Source organism: Solanum verrucosum, unplaced genomic scaffold (genome assembly GCF_900185275.1).
Source record: "Solanum verrucosum unplaced genomic scaffold, falcon-dt-bn FXZP01000260.1, whole genome shotgun sequence".
NCBI lineage: Eukaryota > Viridiplantae > Streptophyta > Magnoliopsida > Solanales > Solanaceae > Solanum > Solanum verrucosum.
Window position 1 is genome coordinate 778,178 of NW_026019972.1, and position 15,233 is coordinate 793,410.

Genomic DNA, 15,233 nt, shown 5'->3' on the forward strand with positions numbered 1-15,233 from the left:
GAAAAAGGCACTCCATGCAACCTTACCATTTCATGAATATAAATCTTGGCATAATATTCCGATGAGAATAAATCTGAACGGGAAGAAAGTGAACTGATTTTTTCATTCGGTCCACTATGACCCAAATCGACTCAAACTGTCAACGAATGCGGGGTAAACCCGCAATGAAGTATATATTCAAATCTTCCCACTTCCATGTAGGGATACTAATGTGTTGAACCAAACAACCAGATTTCTGATGCTTAACTTTCACTTGTTGATAATTCAGATATTTATCCACAAATTCTTCAATATCTTTCTTCATCTCATTCCACCAATAGATTTCCCACAAATCACGGTACATCTTGGTGGCTCTCGAGTGAATAGAATATCGAGGACTATGAGTTTCTATCAGAATTTGATTTCTCAACTCATCAACGTTTAGAATATATAATCGATCTTGGTATCAAATGACACCATTTGTCCTTTAGGAGAAAGCCTCAATGTCTTTTCCGGAAACCAACTTCTTCAAGTCATCTAATACCGGATCAAGACCTTCTTAGCCTTCATATCCGATACAAAAGATGGTTTTGAACCATTATGAACAACACCACCACCTTTAGTAGAAATCAACCAACCAAACACCCAATTGGGCCAATATGTGAACATCACGAACTAACTCCTTCATATCATCCTCAACACGAGCAACACTACCCATCCATAACCGACTTAGAGCATCCACCACCATACACTACCCATACAACTCATGGTCCTTGAGAATTTGCAACACGATCCTCAAGTGCTCAACATGATCATTCTCACTCTGTTAGTAAATCAAGATATCATTGATAAACACAATCACAAACATATCAAGATATTTCTTAAGCACCTTATTCATCAAATTCATAAATGCCATCGTGGCATTGTTCAAACCAAAATATATTAGTAAAAACTCATAATGACCATACCGAGTTTGAAAAGTCGTCTTCAGAATGTCATTTCCTGTCACACTTAATTGGTGATAACCCAACCAGAGGTCAATCTTAGAGAAGTAACTTGCTCCTTGGAGTTGATCAAATAAATCATCTATCCTTGGAATATGATACTTACTCTTAATGGTAACTTTATTCAATTGCCGATAATCAATACACATTCGGAGAGAACCATTTTTTTTTCTATCAAATAACACCAGAGCACCCCATGGATAGATACTCGATCTAATAAAATCCTTATCCAACAAATCTTTCAATTGGTCCTTTAACTCTTTTAGCTCTGCCGGAGCCATATAATAAAGAGGAAAAGAGATAGGCTGCGTATCTGGGAGAAGGTTAATACCAACGTCTATTTCCCTTTCGGGAGAACACCGGGAAGATCATGAGGAAACACTTCCAGAAACTCTTTTACAATCGGAACTGACTCAAGAGTGGGATTTGAGAATCCATATCCCTAACCCGAACAAGATGATATATTCAACCCTTAGAAATCATTTTCCTAGCTTTCAGAAAAGATATAAACTGTTCTTTAAGGATTTAATTTCCCCCTTCCCATGACATGGTAGGTTCGTTCGGAACTTTGAATGTGACCAATCAGATCCTATAATTTATGGAAGCATAACATGCATGAAGACAATCTATTCCAAGAATAACATCAAAATCTAACATATCAAGATCTACAAGATCAACATGAGTGACTCTATGACAAACAAAAATAGGAAAATTTCTATAGACTTTCTTAGCCACAATAGTATTACCCACAGGAGTAGAGACATAAAAGGTATTAGAGAAGATTTCAGGACCAACATCAAATCTCATGGCTACATAGGGACTAACAAACGATTAGGTAGCACCCAGATCAGAAAAGCATAAACATCAAGATAAAAGACTTTCAACATACCGGTCATCGCATCTCGAGAACCCTTACGATCCTATCCAGTCCAAAGAGCACAAAATCTATTTTGCTTTGGAGCACCCAAATCAAAACCACTAGGTTGAACTTTCCTACCATCGCTTCCCTTAGTAGTAAGTAATGTGAAATCTCTCATCTTGTGACCACTCTTTCCACACTTAAAACAACTATCCATACTGACTAAACACTTGCCATCATTCTTCTTACCACACCTAGTGCAAGCGGGGGTAGAAGATACATTACCATTGTTTCCTCCTTGAGGCTTAGGGTTATACACCATATCTTTGTTGAACTTAGGAGCGGGAGCACTAGAGAAACCTTGACCAAAAATCTTTTGCTAAAATTGAGGACTTATAATGGGAATAGTCATCATCACCGGTCCTTGCCCTCTTTGACTCTCTTGCCCTCTCCTTGAGCTTTTCCTCTTCAATTTGTTGGACAGATATCATCAAATCAGAAATATCCATCTCCTTGATCAACATGGAGGTACAAATTTTTTTGACAACTATGTCAGACACACCTAGCACGAACTTACTCATCCTTGTCCTAGAATCAACAACCATAGTTGGAGCATATTAAGATGATTGAGTGAAATTCAAAGAATACTCCTTCACACGCATATTGCCTTGTCGAAAATTAATGAACTCAAACACTTTTTCTTCTCTCATTTCAAGAGGAAAGAAACGATGAATGAAAGCTCCCTTAAATTTTTTCTAATCAAGAGGACTCACATCAATCTCCCTTACTCTTCCATTTTTCAAACCACACTTATGCAACACCCTTGAGTTGATAAGCTGCCAACTCCGTCTTCTAAAACGTAGACAATCTAATGATACCTACTATCTTGTAAACCTCATCAATGAAATTTTGAAGATATTTATCAACCTTAGAACCATGAAACTCCGGGGATTCATCCTAGTGAAGTTTCTTATCCTTGCCGCTTCTGTACCATATTTGGGTTCATGGGAGCATTCACCTTTATATTGGCTTAGGCCGTCATGGCTTGAGCTAACACTTGGAAAGAAACTCTGAATTCAACATAAGTCACTTGCTCGGCCAAGGGATAATCTGGAACTTGAGGAACCTCAGGCTCAATATTGTTGTTACCCGCATTCCTTCTCACATAAGCTCTTCGAGGGGCCCTATCCTAAAAGGGATCGAATATGGTTTAGGAGAAAGATCTTTATAGAGATAGACTCTATGACATGACTTTAGAGTAATGAAAAAAAAGAAGTTTCCTAAACGCTTTTTAGCTTCCTATTCATAAATGTGACACGCTTCACACAACAAGACTCTACTCAACGCGGTTTGTCAGACATCCTAGGATCTTTTCCAAAACCTTGTGCTCTGAATACCAAGTTTGTCATGACTCAAAGTACACCCTAGACGTGACATGGCATATAAGACCCCGAGAGGCCCTACATGAGCCACTTGACATACATATGCACATGCTAATAGACAAAGTAAAGCATTTCATATTAATAATAGAGTTTCAAGTTTAAGTGGAAGTCTAACATAGTCTTGACAAGCCTTCTATTACATCAAAAAGATTGGTCGGGATGTAATCCATACACCACGTACAATATCTAAAAGTAAAGACATAGGAAAGCAATAAAGTAACATCGTCCTCAGAGTATGAGGATTCATCAATCCTTCAAAATCCATTAATGATCAACTATCCACGAACGGAGGGAAAGGAGTCATCAAGCCCTACATTAGTGAAATAATGTAGGCATAATTATGCATTAGTATATTGTACTAAGTATGAGGGAAATGCAATAAAACATAAAACATGATCATAAGAGGACATAATTGAAAACATGAAATGCATGACCAAGCTAAACATCGTAAAAGCCTTTTAAGGAGACATCATAAGTCATGAACATAGTCAATACAACTTAAATTCACAAGGAAAGCTTCATAAAAACATTTGAAAGCAACTTAGCTCTTTTTGTGGGATATTTACTATTAACTAACATAGACCATGTGAGCTATAACACGAAATATGATGTCTTGCTCCCACACCGAAAAGATATGTCCTTTCACAATTTCATTGACTTCAATATTATAGCAACCTAGATAATAAATCCTTTCTTTTTATAGATCATGCATAAGTTTATGAAAACATCATTCATAGCTTCCAAACTTCATAAATTCATGCAAATTAGGGTTCATAGTCAAAATCATGATCAATACATGGGTTCACATGAAATTAGTTGAAAAGCATGTAATTTAGTCTAAATCATCATAATATGATCAAAATCAAATAAATAAATCCATACAAATAGAACCCATGATGAATTGAAAGAAAACCTAACAAACTTAATCGAAATTAACTTGAAGAGATTGAGAACCCTTGGGGATCAATTGGTGAATGAAACCCATTGATAAAGCCTTACATACCTTGATATTGAATCTCTAAGCAAAGACTTGAACTTGAAGAACCCTATAATCCTTGAGAGCCTTGGAGAGAAAACCCTTTGAGAGGAACTGGGGAATTTGGGAGATTGATGTTGGGAATGGGTATATTTAGGGGTAAAAATAGGTTATAGGGACTAATTTATAGGCAAAACGATGTAGTATAGGAATTAGGGGTATAAGAAAAGACCAAAACACCATTTAAAATATCTCGGTCAGTCCTACGATTGTGACCTAGGGACCACAAAAATTCTTATAGGTCGTACTGGTCAACCGTAGGTCGAGTGACTAGGGCTAAATTCAAAGGAAAATTCTGCGACTCTTTCATACGAACTGTCTAAATTCCTACGGTCCGTAGACCCCATACATAGACCTCAACGTTTAACTCAAAATTTCATCAAGTATGGGACCTTTCTATGGAACATTTCTCGGTCTGTAGTCCTTTCGACGGACCGTCTTGGTCAATCATATAATGGGTTATTGGGGCTTAATTTCTAAAATCTCAACTTGGGTTCTACGGTTCACTTTCTACGGCCAGAGGACTTCCTGTGGTCTATAGGTTGGGCTCGTAGACCACTGTCTCAACTATTTTTTCTGCAAATTTCTCCTTAATTAAACTTTCCAACTTCTGAGGTGTTAGATAAGTGGAAGGATTTCCTCTCATTTTTAAACTACGAATTTTCTCAGTTTTCTATTCTTCTTATTTTTAAAAACTCTCGTGTAATTTGCAGTTGTTGAGTGGGTTCAAAGTTCATTGGAATTGGAACACCTCCTAACTTACATGTTTATATATATACACACACCTTACCAACATGAACTCCCTAACTTGAATATTAAATTATTATAATAGCCAAACTAAAACCACTCCATTTAGTATATTTTCTATATTATATTAAAAGTAGACACATTTTCATAGTGAAGGGTTGTGACTTTTCTAATGAGTTGTTACTTTTCCAAAGATTTGTTACTTTTCTGATGAGTTGTGACTTTTTCAAAGATTGTGACTTTTCTGACGAGTTGTGATTTTTTCAAACGGTTGTGACTTTTATGATAAGCCACAGTTAGCACCTATTTGTACTAACATTTGTTGGCTATAAGTAGAGAGATTTTCTCTCATTTTTAAACTATGAATATTTTAAGCTTGCTACCCTTCTTCTTCTTGAAGAACCTCAAGTATGATTTACAATCATTGGTATCATACAAGCAAGGGTTAGTGAACAAATTGTAGCAATCATTTTTTTCTTTAAGCACACTAGACTTCAAGTATGGTTAAAAAAGATTATCAAATGTGAAGATGATGAAGCGTTACATATTTTCATGTATTCGAAAGTTGCAAATCATAGTTAAGTTAATTTTCTGCAATTTTGGTATATTTTCAAGAAAATGCTAATGAATTTTACCTAAACTGTATTTTTCACATAAGTTAATTTTATTTGTTTTCTTCTTCTTTATTAATTGCAATCCTTGTAATATTTTGATTTACTTTTTTTTCCTGAACTATTCATGAGTTAAACTCAAACTGTAGTTTATGCTTATTCATCCACTCACTATCTTGATCCAATGATATTTGAAGAACGTACAAAACAAAACCTTTTTTCTCCCTAAATTTATATTTGAAAATAATTTTTAATTGATAGTGCTTTGCGTTGATAATAAATATCAGTCCAATTGAGTGATCATTCATCAACTCACACTTGTATTTACCTTTTACGATATTCATCACACAAATACTTTAATATAATTTATATATTTTTAAAACATTAACAATAATTAATTTGAGATATACATAGAACACACGTGTTCTACAACTAGTATATATACGGGCGAGCACGGACCCAACATGTTGAGTTTCAATGAATTGTTTTCATAGTTACTTTTAGATCGTATTTTTTCTGCGTTCATCTCTAGAGCGGTGTCATGCTCAATAATTTATCATGTGGTAAAACTATAAAATTATTTGAAACAACTTAAAAGAAAAATGACACATTGCTTTATAACTTGTGAATCTAGAACATTGAGGCGATCAAAAACATCTAAAATCGGCATGACTACCCTCCTTATTTCTTAAAGAGTGACACTACTACTGTAAAATGTCTTTGTATCCCGAATCAAGGCATATCAATAAGGGGCCGTTTGATTGAGAACATATTATCCTGAGATCAATTATCCTGAGATTAGTTATCCCTCCATATATAAGGGATAATTTATCTTATCACTATGATATAAATGGTGGGATAAGTTAATTTTATCCATAGACTATTTTTTTCAATCTTAGGACTATTTATTTCTATCTCTCACACCGAACGACTCCTAAGTATTTTAAGCATCGGATAAAGGATAAATTAAAAGGTAATAGTAGTTCACCATAGGATTATCCAATTTATAGATTATTCAACATAGGACAATGAAGAAACCATTATGCACAAAATGTCAATGTCTGTGCACATACCAAACTATGATGAAAATGCCATATCATTCAATTTATGGAAAAGGACCAGTTATATGTGAATAATTTTTAAATATTTTTCTATTCATGTCTATCACAATCATAATGGAGATAACCAATTTCACTATTCATGTCTGCCACAGTCACATAAGTAGGTAATCGAGACAGTCAATTTCATGAACTTTCAATATATCATATTTGGACCGAAACATAGTAATTGCAAAAGATAATTAATTGCTTAATCATATCAATGAGCTTCTAATAAAATTCATCCAATTTAGCAAATTATAAATATTTTGTGGACCAAAATACTAAAAATAAGAAGAAAACTAAGAATGGGTAAAACAAATTATAAAGGATTCAAGGATTGTACCGTACAACTTTTGGAGTTGTGTTCGTCGATCACAACTTCCACTTCTTATATATATATATATATATATATATATATATATAGAGAGAGAGAGAGAGAGAGAGAGATATATATATATATAGATCGTGTGTGTATAGAAAGTTGAAGATAAGAAAATTGTAGTTCACATTTCAGAATTGATAAAATAAATAGTGATAAACAAAGATGAATTATTATAAAATTGTGAATGTAAGTACAATAATGACTTGAACTGAATATTATGAGTAGGTTCATAGGGAAGGAATTTGGCCTCGGTAACTTTTCAGGTAGTAACTTGAAAATTCTCGGCTAGGCCAGCCTTAGATAGGATCCGGGATATATGAGGTCTAGGTCCATATGGTAAAGGGTGAGGTATTTTGTGGAGATATAACTGATGTATACGTATATCCAAGACATTAAGGAAATGTGTTGTGTTGTAGAAATGACCTATTTTTGTATGTTGAGCTGCTAAACTTTCATCGATCTTGCTATAGCGGATGGCCTCTCGCTTAAGCAGTTCTCAGACCTCTATAGCAAGGTAAGTTGTCACTATAGCTGTCACGCCCCGAGCTACCCCCGAGACGCGGACACGGGACCTAGGACCTCAAGTGATCCCAAGCTAACCCTGCTGGAATGATCATGAGCATACTAAATATAATGTGAATAATAGAAACTGTGCGGAAGCTATAATCATAAATAAAATGAAAAGATGGGGAATACCCATATACTATAACTGAGATAAATGAAAACTGATGAGTTTAATACAAGGAAGATATTAACTCAATACTAAGCTGAATCTATCTATGTCTGAAATAAGCCTCTAAATTGACTAGAAATGTTGGGACATACCCCAACTAGGTCTAGCAAAACTGAAACTAAAGACTAAACGCAATAAAGATAAACATGTCACTAGTCCTCGAAGAATGAGGACTCACCACTGATGCTGCTGAACTGAAGATCGGGAATCGATGTAAGAGTGATCTGGATGCTGAGAACCTGAACCTATGAAGATGTAGCGCACGTATACGTCAGTACTTGAAAGGTACTGAGCATGCAGGATAGAGTAAAGCTGAAATAACATATAACTGAACAAAGCAATAAGGCAATGAAATAATCTAAATATGATATAGATACTGAAAATACTGAATACTGAGCTAATTGATGCAATGACCAAATTTATAACATGCTGAGACTGAATACTGACTGTACTGAAATATGGTCAATGCAATAGAGTCTGACTGAACTGTGGGAGCTACTAATAACCGACATAAAACCACATGAGCTAAATGTGGAGTTCGATGTATACGCCCCATCGAGAGGACCCAATATACCCTGCCAGAGGTATAGAGGCATGCTGGCGTGATCACTAAACTGATGTTGCCCACAGAGGGGACTTACACCTACGTGGCTCGTAGTTCTAGGACTATATGGGTACGTTGAACCCTAGTTCAACTCGGTATTATGCTACTCCCAATGAATTAAGTGGTTAACTGGTTATGACTGAATTTTTGTAAAATACCGGATAACTCAATACTGAACATGCAAACTGAGAATGCAACAATTAATCTGATAATGATGCATTCATAAACTGAGGCATGTATAACTGAATATATTATGACTGAAATACTGAATCACTCAAAATACTGACGTGTAGATACTCATACTTGAAAACTCCTTTTTAGAAAACAATTCAACATCATATTATACTATGATCATTGATGACTTGGGAAGTCATACTGCATAAACATTGATGGTATATTTAGATACCATACTATTCATATATTGATGACCTACTCAATTGTCATACTAATCATGTTTTAGAAGCTCTTTCTCCAAACTCATCTTAACTTTCTCAAAAACTCGGTTTAAAACTCAAGTGTTGTCTTAAAGAAAAGTTTCTCAAGATTTATAACTCAAAATAGGGTTTATGCTGAAATATACTGATAATGTGGCATAAAATTGGAGCATGTATATCTAAATAACTGAAATATCTGACCTAGCATGTGTAATTCAAGAACTAATAAAATACATAGCTAGGGTTCTGACATTTATGTAAGAAACTGAGCAATAACATGATAATTTGATTTGGAACATTTAAATAACTAATTCATGATGATCTGTTGTAATTCTAGAAACCCTAGGTCTGTTCATAATAAGTGAATCAAGAATCTGACTGAATTCTAGGGACCTAATGGGCGAAAGGAACCCACTAGTGAAATCCCACATACCTAGTGACGAATTCCATGGGGAAATCTTTCGATTTCAGGGCTGAAACTGATGGAACCTTGCTGCGTTCTTGAACTAGGGTTCTTGACCTTTTTCTCCTCTTTTGGTTCTAATTTTCTAAGTTTTCATTAATGATTTTGACTAAGGTAAGTTCTAGTTATGTTTCTAGGCTAAAACTAACTAAAACCTCATGATTTAGGGTCTAAATGACGTATCTTAGGGGTTAAATGAAATAGGAAAAGACCAAAAGACCCCTTACTTAAGTGCTGTCGAAGTGACCAACGGATTGGACTGACGGGGCCGTAGGTCAATCGACGATTCATCGATTGGAGTCGTCGGTCGAGTCTGCCCGACAGGGCTTCACTAAAATGAGCATAACTTTTACTCGGATGTCGGATTTTAGCAAACTCGGTGGCGTTGGAAAGAGGATTCAATTATCTATCATATTATAGGTCATGGGACACATAATTCCTTTTGTTCTAAAAGTTATGACCATCTGAAGTTGACTCAATCACAATTTTCAGCTAACTGGCTGCTGACCCTCATTTACGATCAGACCTACGGACCGTGCATCGAATGACGGTCCATGCTGGTCGACCGTAGTTTGTGTCAGAGGCTGGGTAAGGGAAGTCTTGATCCACGGACACAGACCACAGACCGTGGTCTGATCTATGGACCGTGGGTCTGTCCGTGAGTCGGGACTTAGCCAATTTTCTGAGCTAGTTTGGGGAGGGGTTGCAGTGGTGAACCACAGACCACCAGCACGGGCCGTGGTTTGACCTACGGTCCATGAATGGCAACTGTGGGTTGCACTTGCAACTTCTCAAAATCTGCATTTTTGGTCTGTTTTGGAATCGTGGTGTTACAATAGCATCTTCACTATAGAGAGGTTCGCGTCACTATAATAAGGGAATCAAATTTTTACACAAAAAACTGCCCAAAATTTCTATTTTTTTAGTTGTGTTCTTGAGACACAAATAAGTGTGATTTTGAGAAGCTTGCATTAGTTTTCCCACGAAAATCACAGGTAAAGGTCACAATTCAACTCCTCGATCTTGTTAATTATTTCTTAAGCCTTAAAAACTAGGTGGTTAATATTGGGAAAAGGTTTTGAGCATGATTTCATTGTGGGAAGGACTTGAAGTTGGGGAAAGAGATCACATGTTGGCCGAAGTTGGGATTTGTTAGTAATCTGGGTAAATTAATAAGCCATTTCGGATTCATTGTTTATTCTAGACCAAGAACAAGCCAAGGCCCTTCACAAAGGGAAAACTTAGGCTATTTATAGTTTTCAAGGGGATTGATTTGAGGTAAGTGATGGTTGTATGTATAACATCCCGCCTTAGAAAGAGTTAAAATTAGAAAGAACTAATTTTGAAAGAAGCTAATTTGAAAATTTTCAAGTTATGCTTAAGTTGTGAGTTTTGGTTCAACTTCAAATAGCCATAACTTTCAGTATAGGATGAGTTAGGTGGCCCATGAGATATCAAATGAAAGGTCTTGGAATCCTCTTTCCAACGCCACTGAGTTTGCTAAATTTCGAGCTCGTATGAGGGAGATATTCCCCATTGAAGTTAGCATGTCCGGTTAAGGGAAGTTACCCAAAAATAAGAGGGGTATTTTGATCTTTTCCTTACCCCATCAACTTAAAATGAATTATGGTAATATTTAGGGGTATAAACTGATCTGGTTCAGTTTTCACAATCCTAATTTATGCTAGGGTCTTAGAAAAAGAGTTCAAGAAGAGAAAATAGGAGAAATGAGGGAAGATTCAACGCATTTATCAAGTGTTCTTGCAAATCGAGGATTATTTCACCAAGGGTTTGATCCCTTAGAGGTATGTTAGTTGTCATAGTGTTGGGTTCATTCACCCACATGCCAATCGTGCTATTTTAATGCAATTTCATTCTCAAAGTTGAAGGATTTGAGTTCTTGATTAGTTTTCTTGAAATTCCATTCGTAATCTTGATTGTTGGGATTTTGATGAGTTTTTGAGATAAAAGTTAGTGATTTGAGGGTTGTTTTGAGTAGATTATCGTTTACTTATGTTGGGGTATGCAAATCTAACTGAGTGGGAAAGAAATCATTCGATTCTAGGTGAGTTAGGGTCAGAAATCGAGAAAGAAATTTGTCGGGGTTTTCTGGGCAAGGGCTGGCACTCGCCCCACCAATGCGCAAGCAGAGATGTTCTGTAGGACAGGGGCAGGCGCCCTGCGCCACTCAGTGTGCCAGGGTCGCCTGCCCTACCGGTTCTCCGTCGTTTAGCCCATTTGAGTTCTTTCAAAGGGTACCTTTACTCCCCTTTAATTCTAACTACTCTAAGCTACTTCTAAACTTCTAGAAATCATTCATAACATGAATCATAACCTTGAATTCATAATTCAAATTCAAGAAAGAGTTAAGACAAGTCTTGAGAGTTCTTCGAGTCATTTTAAGAAGTCTTTTTACAATCTTTAAACTTATTTTAAGACTTGAGCATTTGAGTTTTAGGAAGAGTAGAGTTGAGTTCATTTTATTTAAAATGATATATGGGAACTAACTATTCCCAAGAGAAATGTTTTTACATTTAAGAAAAGAGGAAACATCGAATTCTAAAAGAGTTCTTGAGCAGTTTTGAGTACTATTCTTTTAAGAGAAACCTTTTGAGTAATAATCTCAAAGTTGAGGAAGAGGAAATGCTTTCATTAAAAGATATGAGTTAAGTTATATTTTGGGAGTAGTATGGAGCAACGATATGGGTGAGAGTTCTAACAACTTACAGCCCCCATAAACCATGTAGCCAACGTGGGTAGAGAGGGTCATACTCTTTAGATGATTCCTTATTGTTTTTTAGCATAGACTAGTGGATCCATTTAGTTGAGGAGTTCTATACCCCGACAAGGTATATCACAGTTCTAGTAGTGTGGGTGAGACGCTGTATCATCATATAGCTCATCGTGATGGTTGTTGGTTAGAGAATCTCCCAAACAAAGTTTTTTTTTTGTATTTTTGCATACAAACTGAGTTATATTGTATTTTCCAAACATTGAGTTGTTATCTACTGTTTTAAAAGCTTTTCTTTATATTGCACTATTGTTATTGCTTTATATCAAGTCTCACATAAACAATGGAAATGAAAAAGATTCATGAACTACTGTCTATCTATCTATGAAGCATCTACTACTATGAGGGATGTCGGGACAAGACCCCAATCATCCCAACAAACTGAATAACAGAAAATAAATGAGGGATCCTTCGGAAGTAAGGAGGCTCACCAAACAACTCTAGAACTCGACTAGACCAACGAAGCGTCGGTTGATGATCCTGATTTCCTATATCTGTATCATAAAAGATGCAGGCCAAATGGCGTCAGTACATGAAATGTACGAGCATGCAAGGGGAAATCTAAAACATGACATAAGCTTGAACTGGAACAATAGTGCAATATAAAGAAAAGCTTTTAAAACAGTAGATAACAACTCAATGTATTGGAAAATACAATATAACTCAGTTTGTATGCAAAAATACAAAAAAATAAACTCTGTTTGGGAGTTTCTCTAACCGACAACCATCACTATGAGCTATGTGATGATACATCGTCTTGCCCACGCTGCCAGAACTATCATATACCTTGCCGGAGTATGGAACCACTCAACTAAGTGGATCCACTAGTCTATGCTAAAAAGCACTAAGGAATCATCTAAAAAGTATGACCCTTTCTACCTACGTTGGCTACATGGTTTATGGAGACTTGAGTTATCTGAACTCGTTCCCATCTCGGTGCTCAATACTACTCCCAAAATACACTCAACTCATATGTTTAAAAACATAACTCTTTCTGTGGTTTGAGATTATTACTCAAAAATCTTTCTCTTAAAAGAGATGGTGCTCAAACTGCTCAAAACTCTTTTGGAAATCTTAGTTTCGTCCTCTTTTAAATGTGATAACATTTACTCTTGGGAATACTTAGTTCCCATATATCATTTTAAAGAAAATGAACTCAACTCTAATCTTTCTCAACTCAAGTGCTCAAGTCTTAAAACAAGTTTAGAAAAAATTGTAAAAGACTTCTCAAAATAAGGTTCATGCCAATTATGGACGTGAACGACTCAATTCAAGATTTTCAATAACCATACATAGAACTCAATACTCGGAACTAAACAACTCAGAGCTCAAGAATTTCAATGATACTATTTATTTCAAGAATGCTCAACTCATAGGGTTCATGCAGAATTAAGGGCATGAACTACTCAACTCAAAGACTCAAAGATACTTCTCATCTCCAGATTGCTTGACCTATAGGGTTTATGTAGAATTATGAGCATGAACTACTCAACTCAAGGATTTCATGGGTAACGTGTAATAGTCCCATGATTAAGAATATGATCTAAAAATGGTTAGGAACTCAATACTCAAGACTTAGAACTTGAAGATACCACTCCTATCAAAGATACTTCAACTTATAGAGTTCATGCGGAATTTATGGGCATGAACGACTAGACTCAAGGGTATATATAACAATATGGAACTCATGTATACAACTCTTCTCATTCTCGTGCTTAGTTCCTCAAAACATAGTTCAAATCGATAATTGATCTCAAAGGATTCACAAATGAACTCAAAGACTTTCTTGAACTCTACTCTTAACTCTCTCTTGAATGTGAATTACGAATTCAAGAGTTATGGTTCATGATATGAAGGATCTCATGATGATAAAGTATACTCATGAGTACATTCTCCTCACTCTCATACTTACTTTCTCGAGTCTTGAAACAAGTTACTAGAAATTGTAGAAGACTCCTCAAAAAGACTCAAAGGGACTTTCTAAAAAATGTTCGAAAGAAATCTCAAAACTTAACTCTCAACTCTATCTTGAATTTGATTTATGAATTCAAGGTTGTGATTTGTGATAGGAAAGATCTTGTGATGTTTAGGAGTGTTTTTAGATAGTTAAACATGAGAAATGATCAAGAAGTCACTGTCTAGAAGCAAGTCTGCGACGCAGAGAAGCATTTTAATATTTGGTCGCGAAATAACTTTTGAGGCAGAGGGGTCCCTGACCTCTCTGCGATGCAGAGAAAAATTCTGTGAAATGGGGAGGCAGGTCCAGAATGCGGACTGGGTTGCCAGATTCGCTCGATTTTTTCCTTCTTCATTTTCTAACCCCAATTCGCCTAAATCTGATTCTTTTTCTCAATTCCTCTTTAGATTCACATACCCAGTACATGAACACAATAACCTACTCATATGCAAGTCTAAAATTGACACAATAATCTCAAGAACTCCTCAATCTCAGCCCAATTGAAGAACGAAAGCAAATTCAAGAACACATATCAAGAACATCAAACCTTCAACTTTCTAGAACGAATTTAACGCTGAAATTAACATGATTGGCGTGTGGGTGAACAAACCCAACACTATGGAAGCTTACATACCTGAAAGAACCATCTTCTTGAAGAATTTTAAAGAAAATCTTGGAAGAAGAACCCTAACCTTAGCGTTTCTTGAATTCCTTGAGCGTAGAATTTTTGGAGTGGATGAGAGGGTTTGATTTATGAAAACTGATTTTTCTACATGTTTAGGGAAATTTAGATGACTTCCTAAGGGTTTTTAGGACTAAAACACCCCTAAAGAAATAAATAAAATGAGCTGGGAGTCGGAATAATTTTTCAGCAGGGAAGTCCATATTGGGTCCATAACGTGGAGCCAGCGCAGAGCTGTTGCCAGGTTTGCGCGTCATTAGTAAATCAGTAATAACGTTTTACTCAGAGCTCGAAATGTATCAAACTCAGTGGCGTTGGAAAGATAATTCAAAGACCTTTCATTAGCTATATTATTGCCCGTCTAACTCATCCTGTACTGAGAGTTATGGTCATTTGAAGTTGACCCAAC